General features: G+C 44.8%; 2 long non-coding RNA genes across 2 annotated transcripts in view; one reads left to right on the top strand and one right to left on the bottom strand.

The window, feature by feature from the left end:
• Positions 1 to 11,523: 11,523 nt before the first annotated feature.
• Positions 11,524 to 12,209, bottom strand: LOC130211808 (uncharacterized). Its single transcript, XR_008835163.1, has 2 exons — positions 11,893 to 12,209; positions 11,524 to 11,802 (listed from the first exon to the last, which is right to left on the bottom strand). It is a non-coding gene; the product is annotated as an uncharacterized LOC130211808 (long non-coding RNA).
• Positions 12,210 to 12,498: 289 nt separating this feature from the next.
• LOC130211809 (uncharacterized) overlaps positions 12,499 to 15,898 on the top strand; it is a 32,809-nt gene continuing 29,409 nt past the window's right edge. The window contains exons 1-2 of the long non-coding RNA XR_008835164.1: positions 12,499 to 12,611; positions 13,383 to 13,450. This is a non-coding gene — a long non-coding RNA (uncharacterized LOC130211809). The remainder of the gene's footprint in view (positions 12,612 to 13,382; positions 13,451 to 15,898) is intronic.

The following is a 15,898-nucleotide window of genomic DNA, read 5'->3' as shown; positions in this document are numbered from 1 at the left end:
ACAGTTGGTCCACATGAGTAAAGGTGTGTTTTCAGAAGAGATATGAATAATTTTTAAAAATCAAACTTCAATTGTCAGCTTTAGGTTCATATTTTCTCGAGTAAAGCGCTGTCAGTCTGTTTGTGATGGTTCTTACACATGCTGACCAGATGACGCCGCACATCGCCCTCACTTTAAAGACCCCTTTCTAGTTTCTGCTGCAGGCAGGATATTTAATACAGTCTATCTCTCAGGACAATCCGTCCATTATTTTGCGGGGTTTAAAACCATTAGAAATTATTGAGCTTGAGTATTTCGTTGGGTAATAATTTGTTTTGAATGTTGAAAGTGATTCCATTGATCTCTTTCCAGTAAATGTTGATTACTTTAACTTTGCACCTTAAATTGAAATGTATAAAAAACAGACGCAATCTCCAGGTTTAATAAATTACATTGCGTGTCCAAATGCTCCTGGCCCGGCCCCTCTGTCACATTTTAGAACCGAATGTGGCCCGCAGGTCAAAAAGTTTGCCCACCCCTGGTCTAGCTTCACAGGCCCTGATGATGCAGGTAGAGTGTGTCTAGCTTCACAGGCCCTGATGGTGCAGGTAGAGTGTGTCTAGCTTCACAGGCCCTGATGTAGGTAGAGTGTGTCTAGCTTCACAGGCCCTGGTGGTGCAGGTAGAGTGTGTCTAGCTTCACAGGCCCTGATGGTGCAGGTAGAGTGTGTCTAGCTTCACAGGCCCTGATGAAGGTAGAGTGTGTCTAGCTTCACAGGCCCTGGTGCAGGTAGAGTGTGTCTAGCTTCACAGGCCCTGATGATGCAGGTAGAGTGTGTCTAGCTTCACAGGCCCTGATGGTGCAGGTAGAGTGTGTCTAGCTTCACAGGCCCTGATGCAGGTAGAGTGTGTCTAGCTTCACAGGCCCTGATGCAGGTAGAGTGTGTCTAGCTTCACAGGCCCTGATGCAGGTAGAGTGTGTCTAGCTTCACAGGCCCTGGTGCAGGTAGAGTGTGTCTAGCTTCACAGGCCCTGATGGTGCAGGTAGAGTGTGTCTAGCTTCACAGGCCCTGATGCAGGTAGAGTGTGTCTAGCTTCACAGGCCCTGATGCAGGTAGAGTGTGTCTAGCTTCACAGGCCCTGATGCAGGTAGAGTGTGTCTAGCTTCACAGGCCCTGATGCAGGTAGAGTGTGTCTAGCTTCACAGGCCCTGATGCAGGTAGAGTGTGTCTAGCTTCACAGGCCCTGATGCAGGTAGAGTGTGTCTAGCTTCACAGGCCCTGATGGTGCAGGTAGAGTGTGTCTAGCTTCACAGGCCCTGATGCAGGTAGAGTGTGTCTAGCTTCACAGGCCCTGATGGTGCAGGTAGAGTGTGTCTAGCTTCACAGGCCCTGATGGTGCAGGTAGAGTGTGTCTAGCTTCACAGGCCCTGATGCAGGTAGAGTGTGTCTAGCTTCACAGGCCCTGATGCAGGTAGAGTGTGTCTAGCTTCACTGGCCCTGGTGCAGGTAGAGTGTGTCTAGCTTCACAGGCCCTGATGGTGCAGGTAGAGTGTGTCTAGCTTCACAGGCCCTGGTGCAGGTAGAGTGTGTCTAGCTTCACAGGCCCTGATGCAGGTAGAGTGTGTCTAGCTTCACAGGCCCTGATGCAGGTAGAGTGTGTCTAGCTTCACAGGCCCTGATGCAGGTAGAGTGTGTCTAGCTTCACAGACAGCAGCACACAGTTGGGAAGCATTTCAGCAAGTCAAGTGATCCACGTCTCCATCCAGCTGTTTGCTGCTGTCATGAGCTTGAGATGACGAAGAAGAAGTCCTCTTCATCAGATGAACTGGACCTGGTGGCATCACATAGCTGCAGGGAGGGTTCTTCCATGTGCTGCTTGATGTAGTCCATTCCTGAAATAAAGTGAGAGTATTACAGACATGATATAATTAATAACACTTCCTAACATGTCATGACCCCAACCTAAAGTTTTGTTTTAATTTGAGGTTTATACATTTAGTTTCATGCACTGTCCGTGCATCCAGAGTTGATTTGTGAATATGTACTTGTATCTCTGTAGTTAAACACAACAACAGTCCCAAATCAATATCGTCGCCATTACTGGACCGTCACTCTTATAATATTAATACAAATAATGATAATAATAATAATGCTGTAATGATTAGCATTATATTATAGCTAAGACGATTCAAATCAACAAATTCTCACAACTGTCAACACTTCTTCAGCTCATTAACTCGCTAGAGATCCGTCTCCTCCACTCACGCTAATTGTCTCATTTAATTGACGTTAGCTAGCGAACGTTAGCCTAACGTACAACATGCGTAGGACAATCAGACACCTGTCTCCTCTCCTGCCAAAGATATAACTTACTCCAATCCTGAGGACAACACTGCTAGATATCTTAACAGGTTTATGATGACTAAACATTAACGTTGCGGCTCATGGGATTAATCTTAATTTACCTCAATGTGTTTCTTGAGGTTGGTGAGTTGTTGAAGGCCAATATCTCCGTAGCTTTCGGTCGGCATAAGAGGCACTTCATCCGGTAGGAAGAAACTTTCACTCCGACAAAAGAAAAGAGTTCGCCCAAATATGGCCACGGACGTTGATCTTGGTCCCCGTGGTTCTTAGAGTAGCTTCCATTGCTGCTACACATGAAATGAGTCGTATCTGTAGCCGCTCGCTCGCTAGCATCCTGGGCATCACTGGGAAGAGAAAACACGCGGCAAGGACCACTGATGCCCAACCTGGTGCTCGTGCTGCGTTCAGGTGCGCTGCGGCGTGTTCCACAACAGTCCCCGATGTTTGTCTCATGATTTTTTTTTCCGTAGTAACGAGTAACGATACTGTTTCAGGGGAAATGTATCGGAGTAAAAGTACAAGTTTTCATTGCAAAATGTAGTGAAGTAAAAGTAAAAGTAAACAGAAATATAAGTAGTAAAATAAAGTACAGATACCCAAAAAAACGACTTAAGTAAAGTAACGAAGTACTTCTACTTCGTTACTATACACCACTGCGCTGGTTCGGGTAGACCTATTTTGCATGCAAATTACATGAATAACTTTAAATAAAAATCCATATTTTAAATGAAATAATTTATTTATACCCAAATCCTACCAAACTGACTCCAGATCAGCACGTACACGCCGACACATCCACGCACACAGGTGAGCACACTCTCACTCCCCCCCCCCTCAATTATATGCAGCACCTCAAGGCACCTTTGTTTTCTCTTTTAATTAGTGTTAATACTGTAGGCCAATCACTTTTATTTCATTGGGCCTAATGTGGTAAAAAAACACTTATTTTGTATTAAGTTAAGTATTAAAAGGGACTTTTGTACGACTGCTTGATTTGAAGGCCTGTTGCCCTGTTGATTGCAATAAATAGGTCTACAACATGTTTATTGTGTTTGACTGTTCAGTACTGTTCATTACATTAAAAAAGCAGACATAAAAGTAACTTAAAAGTTACTTTCCCTAGTAACTAATTACTTTTGATATACAGTAACTAGTAAAGTAATTAAATTACTTTTAAAAGAAGTAACTAGTAACTGTAACTAATTACTAATTTTCAGTAACTTGCCCAACACTGGTGTTCACCCGGTCCGTCTCGTGTTCCCCAGGAAGGCGTGGCTGTCTCCTCCCTCCCCTGGGCGGTGACGGCGGAGCAGCTGATCGTCATGAGGACGCTGCCTCCTTGAACTGGACCCCTACCCCTGGATGTTGTTGGATCGTTTGTTTCTCTCCGGTTGCCAGACTTTGGTTCTGCTCATTCCAAGATTAAAGAAACCTTTTTATTTTGAAAGAACTCCTTGTGCTGCTTTTGGGTTCCCGCCTTGCTCACAACAGCAGAGGGAAATAAATACGTAACAATAGAAACACAGAGGTCGCCTCAATTCGCCGAACCGGACGTCTCTGTGTGTACAGAAACACACACAAAACATGTTGTAATCATTATTTGTTCAAAACTTGTTTTTTAAAGAAAGAATAATAATTCCTCCTTGTGATGTGTTTGTAACAGTGTTATTGTCCATGTGTGTTATGTGTCATAAACTTCAAAACTACAACTGGAGGGAAGCAGGCTGGTGGGGAACAGCATTAAAGAGTCGAGTGGCGGTCACATGCTGTCGCTCCGCATCCATCAGCTCACCTCCAACCCAGGAACAGAGGAACGGGGGGGGGGGGGGACGAGGTCGGTCACGTGACCCGGCGCGTCCAACCACAGCGTGCTGACCTCAGGGATCCGCAGGTGTTGAGGTGGAAGTTATGTGACTTTGTGGTGACCCCGAGGTGCCGCCAACACACTGTTACATTCCCTCACACACACATGCAACACACACACACACAAATATATATATATATATATATATATAGTTTAATATATATATATATATATATATTGTTTTAATATATATATATTTAAATATATTAATTTTTTTAACATACAAATATTTCAATATATATGTAATTATACAGATATATTAGTGCTGTGAAAAATAACGCGTTAACTCAGTTAATTAAATTACAGGTTTAACTATATATATATTTTTTACGCATTTAACGCATGCGCAGAATGAGTTTCCAATCCGTCTGTCATTCTGTCTCAAGTGTCGCGTTAACACGACTCCGATCTCCGTCTCGCGCGCCGGGACGAAAAAAAGTCACTTGCACCCCCCCCCCCCCCCCACCCATATAAATATATATTTAATTCAATGAATTTGGATGTTGAATAAAAAGCAACAGGGGTAAAACCGGAACAGTGCTGTGTGTGTGTGTGTGTGTGTGTGTGTAGGTGTGTGTGTGTTCACATACGATGCTGCACATCACGGTAGTTTGAACTCATTTGACTTCACTACACTACAGCCAATTGTTCATACAACTCTAAAAAACATGTGCATCTCTGTCTGTGGGGTGAAACAGTGGAATAGTTTAACTGATGACATCAAGGAAAGTAAGAATCTGGTGATATTCCAAAAAAAAATTTAAAGACATGACTCTGGACAAGTACAGACGTATCAGCATTGATGACGCATCATAAGTAACGGGTAATGGGGACAAGTTTTTTAAGTTTTTTGTTTTGTTTTTGTTTTGTTGATTGTTTTATGTATATGTAGGTATGTGTATTTATGTGTGTGTATATATGTTTATATGGGTGTGTGAATTTGTATGCATGTGTATATGTTTATATGTATATATATATATAGGTATATGTATATGGTTCTCTAAAATAAGTATTTTCATGAAAACATAGGTTAGGGCACTTATAAGCTTGATAGCTTCAGCCTTGACCCTTTCGGTCAGCCACTTTCTTCTTTTGTTGAAATTTTGATTTTTGTATATTATTGCTGATCGAAATAAACTAAACTAAACTAAACTAAAACTTTGTGACGATGACATGTTCGATAGAAATTACGAAAACCAAATGTTTGCGTGTGATGGGAGCGGCTGCTCCACGTCAGGGCCACAAGAATAGAAATCAGAAGAATAGAAATCAAAGGAATCAAAAGGTCACGCCGAGTGGGACTTTGCTGTCCAGGATTAAACTTCACATGAATCATGAATGAGGCTTGATGGGTATTTTCTCCGGTGCTCTCGAGCGCAGAACCAGGAGAATAAAGCGTGACTACGAATAGAAACGTGAGAAGATCTCCATTAATAGGTTTACTTTCGAAGAATGTGAAATGATGCAGCCATATAAACTGGAAAACAAAATTATCAAATATGTACAACAAATATGTTTTAAAAAGATATCCGTTTCACTTTTCATTTTTGTTGGGGAGCTTCTGTCATCAATCTGGTGCTGAGCTCAATAAACTGATCAGCCTCATATTTCATATCTTACAGAGCACTCACACAAACACATAGACGTAAACTGTTGGACGTGAAACACCTGGTCAGCAGACGTGACGCCCAGAGACTGGGCGGGGACCCCCACGCTCATTTATTAGGGGCTCGAAATAACCTTTTCTGAATTTCTTCTATATATCTTTATTCAGCATGAGCAGTTTGAATCTGTGTTTGTTTCATTTCCATTCTTTTCGCTCTATAAAGTGAAGCAGCTGCTCAAATAATCTCCATGGCATCGTCACTAAATGAAGTCAAATGAGTTTTAACTGTGCTACTGTGCACACACACACACACAGACACACACACACAGACACACACAGACAGACACACAGACACACACACACCCACACACACATAGACACACACACACACACACACAGACACATACACACACACACACACAGCACTGTTCCCGTTTTACCCCGCTGTTGTTCAACATCAAAACTCACTGAATTAAATATTACTTTTAAACAAATAAATATATATACAGTATATATATATATATATACTGTATATATATTTGTTTGTTTGCACATTTTGCAATAGTAAACATTTCCTTAATATAAAAAAAATGAAACACACACAGGTTGTTTGAACGTTGCCTCCATCTCTACTCGTATTAATTTACTTTTCGAAAGCCATTGCACATTTTATTTTATGAGCAATCCCTCAATCGCCCCATTTAAGGAAACACACATACAAGTGTTTCCATCATCTCATATAATAATATAAATTGCTCAAATCATTTGATTTGGATGCTATGAGTAATAAAAAATATATTTATTTTTCTGCATTTTCATGATTTTAGGACTGATTATATTTTCTGATTGTGTTATTTATACATCATGGTTTAAAGACAACAGAAACAATACGTTTTTGTTTGTAGTTTTTAGGACTTGTAGTCCCCTCACCTGTAAAGGTGCGTTCACACCAAAAGGCTGTGTGCTAAGCCCATTCCTGTATTCCCTCTTCACAAATTTGCAGACGACACATCAGTGATTGGTCTCATCAGCAACAACAATGAAACGGCATACAGGGAAGAGGTACAGCACCTGGCCATGTGGTGCGCCGACAATAACCAGCTCCTTAACACAAGCAAAACCAAGGAGCTCATCGTGGACTTCAGGAAGAAGAACAAGAGCACGCACGACCCCATCCACATCAACGGGATGGCCGTCGAGCGTGTTTCCAGCTTCAAGTTCCTGGGGACCCATATCTCGGAGGACCTGTCCTGGAACACCAACGCCTCCAGCCTCGTCAAGAAAGCTGACCAGCGCCTCTTCTTTCTGAGGACACTGAAGAAGAATCCCCTGTCTTCAGCCATCCTGGTGAATTTCTACCGCTGTGTGATCGAGAGCATCTTTACCAACTGTGTCACAGTCTGGAACGGCAGCTGCTCTGTCGCGGAGCGCAAGAGACTGCAACGGGTGGTGAAAACCGCCCAACGTATCACAGGTACTCCACTCCCAAGCATCGAGGAGGTCCAGAAGAAACGCTGTCTGCATGGAGCTCGCGGCATCCTGAAGGACTCTTCTCACCCTGCTCACAGACTGCTCTCCCTCCTGCCCTCAGGCAGGCGCTTCAGGAGCTTACAGTCAAGGACCAGCCATCTGAGGAACAGCTTCTTCCACAGAGCTGTTACTCTTTTGAACTCTACCCCCCTCTGATCATCATACACCACTCGATCCGCACTGGAGACACTTTATGCCATTTGTTGCACTATCGAGTTAATATGCACTGAATATTTGCACTAGTTTAGCAACCCCAGAAATATATATTTATATCTCCGCATTCTTTATAACCTGTATATCATGTATTTATTATGATACTTTCTCTTGCACTTCTGGTTAGATGCCAAACTGCATTTCGTTGCTCTGTACTTGTACATGTGTAATGACAATAAAGCTGAATCTAATCTAATCTAAAAAAAATTACTGTTACTATCACTTACCGGGCCCCCTGAGGTCTGGACTGGGCCCCCGGGCCCACTTAGGTCTGGACTGGGCCCCCGGGCCCCTGAGGTCTGCACTAGTCTGATTTCTATCTGTTCTTGCTCTCCGCAACAACACCCGTACATAACAATGTGAACACAGACTGAAGCAGGGCCCTGATTGGCTGCAGCATCCTGCAGAAGGAGGTGTGTTGCTCTCTGAGGCTCTGGGTCTCGCTGCTGTTCCTGTTTCTGAAGTCAGAATCGCTCCATGAGGAGGTGAACCGAGGGGGGCTCGGTCTTGATTGAGTAATCAGTGCACCGAGGGTTCTGTCTGGGACCTACGTGTTCAGCCTGTTCTTTCTGCAATATTACATTATGATTCGACTAATAATGCAACATGAAAAACATCACAAAACACCGTCTGCATGCTGGATCAGTGTCGATCCGGAGGAGGAGCCGACGGCACCGGGGAGCTGGGCTTGAGGGCCGTGGTGGGCCGTCTCTGCTGGCCTGAACAGAATCACAATGTTTCAGCTATTTTATAATGTAACTTGTTTTCACAAATCCACCACGTGTTCTTATTATTTATCCCTATTAGCTTCTGTTCTCATTGCAGAGCTCCTGTCTTCCTCTGTTGCTCTGCGTCCAGTGCAGCTTGTTTTAAGGAGAGCTTTTATCCAATCAGACTTCACCTCATGTCTCTATGTAAGAAGAGAGACCCCAAGGCCTTCTGGGTAGTTTTGCAGATGAAAATACATAGGGACGTTATCGTTGAGTGTCCTAGTCTTCAACCAATCGGATCTTTAGTTTGACATGCTGGGCGTCTTCTTTGACGTACCAGGTAGCCTGGAAGTACTCCAGCGTTAACCTGCGCTGTGATTGGTCAGTGAGCCGGAGAGATGTTTGTCCAATAGAAAGCGAGCTGGCAGAACTCAGAAGTAATAAGAAGAGTTCAGGTTGAAATGTATTTGTAGAGTTTTGCTTGGTGTAGTTACTCGATGGCCGAAGGAGGCGGAGAAACAGACTTGTTCTTTCTCTCTGAGGACGTTTCAGGAAAAAGCGGGTAACGTAACAAGCGCCCACAGCTAGCAGCCTCCGACCCGAAGGGAAACACGTTGCTGCGTCACTTCCTGTCCAACAACTACCAACCACATTCCTGGCCGACCGCGTCGGTGAAGAGTCGCAAATTGTATTGCGTCAACTTGACGGACCGGCATGTCTGGGGGAGACCATCCCGAGACGGACCGCCGCCGACCGGCGACGCCTTCAGCCCTGAGACTGGGCAGGCGGCCATGGAGAAGGACCTGTTCCTGGGACGGAGGCGTCACTGAGCGGTCCGTGAACAGAGGTGGAGGATGGACCACAGTTTGGGTTTTTACATAGCGTCGTGTTCATTCTTCTAGGCTCACCAACCTTTTTGACACCGAGAGCTACTTCAAGGCTACAAAATAATACGAAGGGCTTCATGTTTGATGTCAACTTTCCGAAAAATATATTTGCATAAATCACCTTTTAATGAAGAGCCGCCACACGACGTCCAGGTGGTTTTATGAAACCTGAAACTTTTATAACTATAAGGTGTTAGGTTGTGGTGGATTTTATGTCCACTAGCACATGTAAATAAGGAAGTCTTATGTTTTAAATATTGCATATAGAAAGATAATTGACATAGTGGATATTAGGGAGGAATATTCAGATTAATGTATGAAGAAGCATAGACAAGTATGATCACTGTATTATATGTGTAACTGTAATGTTAATTTTATGAGGTTTATTGTTATCACAACTGTAGGATGTGGATAGTATGAATGAGATTGGTTTTATTGTTTTACATGGAGGTAGACAGAGGTAGATGGAGCTGATGTGGATGGAGGTAGATGGAGCTGATGTGGATGGAGGTAGACAGAGGTAGATGGAGCTGATGTGGATGGAGGTAGATGGAGCTGATGTGGATGGAGGTAGATGGAGGTGATGTGGATGGAGGTAGATGGAGCTGATGTGGATGGAGGTAGATGGAGGTGATGTGGATGGAGGTAGATGGAGGTGATGTGGATGGAGGTAGATGGAGCTGATGTGGATGGAGGTAGATGGGTTAGATGGAGCTGATGTGGATGGAGGTAGATGGAGCTGATGTGGATGGAGGTAGATGGAGGTGATGTGGATGGAGGTAGATGGAGCTGATGTGGATGGAGGTAGATGGAGGTGATGTGGATGGAGGTAGATGGAGGTGATGTGGATGGAGGTAGATGGAGCTGATGTGGATGGAGGTAGATGGAGCTGATGTGGATGGAGGTAGATGGGTTAGATGGAGCTGATGTGGATGGAGGTAGATGGAGCTGATGTGGATGGAGGTAGATGGAGCTGATGTGGATGGAGGTAGATGGAGGTAGATAGAGCTGATGTGGATGGAGGTAGATGGATGTGGATGGAGGTAGATGGAGCTGATGTGGATGGAGGTAGATGGAGCTGATGTGGATAGAGGTAGATGGAGCTGATGTGGATGGAGGTAGATGGAGCTGATGTGGATGGAGGTAGATGGAGCTGATGTGGATGGAGGTCGATGGAGGTAGATGGAGCTGATGTGGATGGAGGTAGATGGAGCTGATGTGGATGGAGGTAGATGAAACTGATGTGGATGGAGGTAGACGGAGGTAGATGGAGCTGATGTGGATGGAGGTAGATGGAGGTAGATGGAGCTGATGTAGACGGAGGTAGATGGAGGTGATGTGGATGGAGGTAGATGGAGCTGATGTAGACGGAGGTAGATGGAGCTGATGTGGATGGAGGTAGATGGAGGTAGATGGAGCTGATGTGGATGGAGGTAGATGGAGGTAGATGGAGGTAGATGGAGGTAGATCAGGGGTGGGTAAACTTTTTGACCTGCGGGCCACATTCGGTTCTAAAATGTGACAGAGGGGCCGGGCCAGGAGCATTTGGACACGCAATGTAATTTATTAAACCTGGAGATTGCGTCTGTTTTTTATACATTTCAATTTAAGGTGCAAAGTTAAAGTAATCAACATTTACTGGAAAGAGATCAATGGAATCACTTTCAACATTCAAAACAAATGATTACCCAACGAAATACTCAAGCTCAATAATTTCTAATGGTTTTAAACCCCACAAAATAATGGACGGATTGTCCTGAGAGATAGACTGTATTAAATATCCTGCCTGCAGCAGAAACTAGAAAGGGGTCTTTAAAGTGAGGGCGATGTGCGGCGTCATCTGGTCAGCATGTGTATGAACCCATCACAAACAGACTGACAGCGCTTTACTCGAGAAAATATGAACCTAAAGCTGACAATTGAAGTTTGATTTTTAAAAATTATTCATTTCTCTTCTGAAAACACACATTTACTCATGTGGACGAACTGTTTTGATGTTTGAAATTGGTTTACCAAAGGTCATAGGTTCACAAAAGCAGTGAAATATCTGAATACAATGCTAGATACATGTAATTGAACCTGTCCATCCTGGAGGGATCCTCCTCTGTTGTTCCTGATCTGATGTGAGGTCAAAGGTCAGGGATGTCTATATGCACAGATTGTAAAGCACTCCGAGACAAATTTGTAATTTGTGAAATTGGGCTCTACAAATAAATTGAATTGAATAAATGAGGAAAACCAAATTTTGTATTAACGTTTTTTTAGTAAAAATGATGTGGTCTGTCACACATTCACCAAAATGATAAAGATGGGACTGAGAAATGACTTCATATTGCAGATAGTTTCATGGGTTGTGTGCAAATAAAAAATGACCATTACATTTTTTTAATTTTTACAAATATGTATTGTACATAAAATAAATAAAAAACTCTACATTATATACATGTTGTGAAATAGAAAACAGAACACAACTATTGACTATTTACAATATGGCTTCACTATAATAACATCATGTCATCGTGTCATGCTGGTGGTCCTCAGGGGCACGAGAGCTCTCTGCTGGCCGGGCAGGTGGAGCTGCAGGTGGAGCTGCAGGTGGAGCTGCAGGTGGAGCTGCAGGTGGAGCTGCAGGCGCTGGTGAATCCTCTCTGTAAAATACAAGACTAGTCAGCACCGCGCACAAGTTACGGACACCAGGACGGACACCGTGACACGTAACGTGTAGTAAAGACTCTTACCCGGTCCAAGTGGCTCTCTTCTGGCTGCGTGTTCCTCCTCGTGGCTCTGCAGCCCCTCCAGGCTCCGCGCTGCTCGCCAAAATCACTGCAGCTGTTTCTAAATGAGCTTCACCTGTGTGGTGGGCGGGTCCTTTGTGATTTACTGAGTGTTCATTGGTTGTTGTTTTTTCGCAAAATGTTGACAGACAAACGGATTGACAAATCATGGTGAAGGGTTTTGTGTGACGAGTACTTTCCGCGCCAACGCACACCGGAAGTAAACAAAGTCGCGATTTGGACAAGTTCGGCGGGCCGGATTAAAAAGCCTAACGGGCCGGATGTGGGCCTGTCTGAGGTAGATGGAGCTGATGTGGATGGAGGTAGACGGAGGTAGACGGAGCTGATGGAGCTGATGTGGATGTTCATGCTTCACACTGACTACGGCTTCACAGACGGACATGTGGACGTTGGATGGAGCTCCAGCTCCAGTTTACTCTCTCCACTCTTGTTCAGTCGTCAGCTGTCTGTCAGGGGGAGGGGCAGTTGTGTAAGCCAATCACAGCGTCGTTGGCACACTTTTAAACATGTTCTGCTCTGTGCTGCCATTTCAGCTCAAACCGATGAGACCCTCCTCCCACCAGGCTCCTCCCACCAGGCTCCTCCAATCAGCACCAGTCCTGCTCATCTCTCTGACAGCAACTCTTCTTCTACATCTCCACCAGTGTGTGAACACGAACATGGTGAGTGCCTCCACAGGGATCAGCACCTCTACCCGATAGCTTATCCTAAATCGGGATGGAGTCCAATCACCAAAGACTATTGAAACATATGAAATTGTATATATATATATATATATATATGTACACGTCTATGTGTTTATTGCATGTTTGTGTCTGCCGACTCCAGCCTGCTTTGTGTGTTCTGTGAATCCCGTCAGTCTTCCCCTCCAGCCTGAGACGAGTCCCCGTCAAACGGTGACCTCGATGGATCCAGTCTCCTCTTTTGATCCCAGCCTTCGAGCATCCTGCTGCGTCTGCTTGATGAATCTGGAAAGAGAGACAAATGCTGTTCAAAATCAAGTTTAATGGCAACACAACCAACTTGTCACGACTGCCTGCATCTCCCTCTTGGTAGTCAGTTTGATTCCAACATTGTTGTCTGGTCACAACAACCTCAGCCGGTCTGCGGCCCAATCGCGTGAGGAAAGTGACATAACAGCCTCGCTCTGCTGTTGTTTTCAAAGACTCTCCCTATTAGTCACCGGGTCACGGTGGTCAAATATAATGTGACTTGTCAGGAGGGCCTTTATTAATCTCCCCTTCACCCACCCAAACGTGATTTCACGACGTGGACACCAGACCCTCAGTGCTCCTCTCAGCCAAGGTCACCGGATTCACACCGAGGTGCCTTGCTCAAACAATTAGGCAAAACCGTTGATGTGTCTTTCTCGACTCGACAAAAAAGACTTTTAAAATAATTTTTTTTCTTCCACTTTTTCACTTTAAATGTAGACAGAAGAAAATGATCACACGCTGGGAACAGTCCACTTCAATCAATCCAAGAAGCTTCTGCCAACAAGGTAGGCCTTTCAAGATAGAAACACTACCATATTCCATTTATATATATATATATATATATATACTGTGTGTACTATCCATATTATTAGAAGTGTTGCGTGTCATAAGCGGCTCGTTGTTGTCCCTTTGCGAGCCCAGATGCTACCCAAGATAAGCTCACCTCAGCTGGGAGAGAAACGGGGAAACTCAGGGTCACAGAGCGCAGTACGGGGCAGTCAGTCTACTGAGCACACACACACACACACACACACACGTCTATCCACCTGGGTAATTGATGCAATTTCACGTATTAGCTCGTGCACATACACGCAGGCAATTACTTGTCAGCGATGTGGTTTAGTGATGAGCGGGAACAGGTGCAGCAGCATCATGTTTGTAGATGAGCCTGCTGGGCTCAGCGGGGCCTCACCTCCCATGATGCAGCGCTCTAGTCCCCCCCGTCCCGTCCCCTCAAATAATTTCAACCACTTTTACTGCCTTCCATCCTATTTAAACGGGCACACTGTGAAACCTGTGATTCCTCCTTTGTGAGAACCCTGATGATGTCATGGGGACGTCAGCGGGGACACGGGTCTGTAACTGTTCTAAAGATGGAGGAGCGGCGGGCTCCCGGGACCAACCCGAGGTTCAGGGTCTCGCTCCAGGACACCTCGAGTCGGGATTTGAGTTTCCAACCTCGTGGCAAAAAGACAACAATGACATCATCACTGAGCTGAGCTCCTGTCTGAGACATCCAGAGGGAGCTCGTTGAGGTGGTCCGGGCCTCTGATCAGGATCCTCCTGGACACCTCTTGTTGGAGGTAGTCCAAGCCAGAAGGATGATGTATCTTGGTCTGGGAAGACTTTGGGGTTTCCCAGTATGAGCTGGGAAAGATTGATGGGAGAGAGGGAGGTCTGGAATACCAGGCCCGGTCCAGGAGAAGCAGAAGATGATGGATGGATGAAATAATAACTGTCTGGCGGACTGGATCGATGGAGAATTATTGAACACAATTACTCATTGCCTTTGGAAACATAGAAAGAGATGTAATCATGTTCCCTTTGAGGACCCAACGAAGAGGCTGGATCAGTGACGCAGTGTGCTCCTGTTGACCATGGATATACATATATATATATGTATACACACATATATGTATATATATATATCTATATATATTAGAACATAAGAGTAATATTTGTGTCCTAGCTCTTCATAGAGAGGATGTAATCTGACACTCGTGGGTGTTCTGAAGGAATGTTTTCTTCTACTGAGACACACTGAGCAGACAGTGAAGGGATCTAGAGGTTCAACATGCTCCTTGAAAGCAGCTCAACATCAGCATGTTGGGAAGTTTTGCTTATTTTCCCTCTTCACTTCAGCGTTGTCTCCAATGTGTGTGTGACGCATCGAGTTTCATGATGATGGTTCTGCAAATAGAAATATGCCACTGTGGAAGCAAGGGGGGGGGCATCCATCATGCTTGTCACTGTTCCCAGAGAGCTCAGTGAGTTCATGCCAAGAGTGTTACCGTGGTAACCCATGAAAGCTTATGGTTACATTGTCTAAAAAGATCATTGTGGCGGAGAGGAATGTGCTCTGGTGACTTACAAAGAACAGAGAGATCAGATGTAAGGTCCCATATATATGAACTGCATGTATTCTGTACAATGTAAAATATGTAATGATCATAATCATCTCATTTGCTTTTGGGAGCACCCATATGCATGTTTCCATTGGTGCACCTTCTTGCAGCACCCTGCGTTCAGCATCATGGCCTCATCACGCTGGAACCTCTATGCTCTCACATGGATTGGCTGCATAGTGACAAGGGAGCGCACCGGCTCCTCCGTGAAGCCTCTCTTCAGGAGACGCCGACGGTCTGAACCTTTAGTCCTTTAGAACTTCAGGAGCTCCTCTCAGACGCCATCACGCCTCCCCGCGACAGGAAGCGCTGCCTCGAGGCGTTCAGGGTCCGCGGCGAATCGCAGTTACAGGTCCTCTGCACCGTGACTGCTATTTCCATTTAGCTTTGAAGGAGAAAATCGGAAGCATTTTAGAACGTTCTCCTGTCACTTCAGAACGTTCTCCTGTCTCATCAGAACGTTCTCCTGTCACTTCAGAACATTCTCCTGTCACTTCAGAATGTTCTCCTGTCACTTTAGAACATTCTCCTGTAACTTCAGAATGTTCTCCTGTCACTTCAGAATGTTCTCCTGTCACTTCAGAATGTTCTCCTGTCACTTCAGAACATTCTCATGGTGGATGAAGGACATGAGAACTGTTTCCACGGAGATAAGACATGGAGATAAGCCCCGCCCCCTCCAAGGAGCGAATGAACCGAGTGGCCGAAAAAGCCACAAATATTCAAGTGAGTGAACTCAACAGCGTTTGGTGTGAACGCAGCTCTCCAGTCTGGAGGCCACCGGTCCAACAGGAGAGAAGAGCAACAGACGGTGAGTCATGGCAGTGA

This window comes from Pseudoliparis swirei, chromosome 21 (assembly GCF_029220125.1).
Source record: "Pseudoliparis swirei isolate HS2019 ecotype Mariana Trench chromosome 21, NWPU_hadal_v1, whole genome shotgun sequence".
Lineage (NCBI taxonomy): Eukaryota > Metazoa > Chordata > Actinopteri > Perciformes > Liparidae > Pseudoliparis > Pseudoliparis swirei.
Note: the sequence above shows the minus strand (reverse complement) of the source record. Positions and strands in the feature narration are given on the sequence as shown.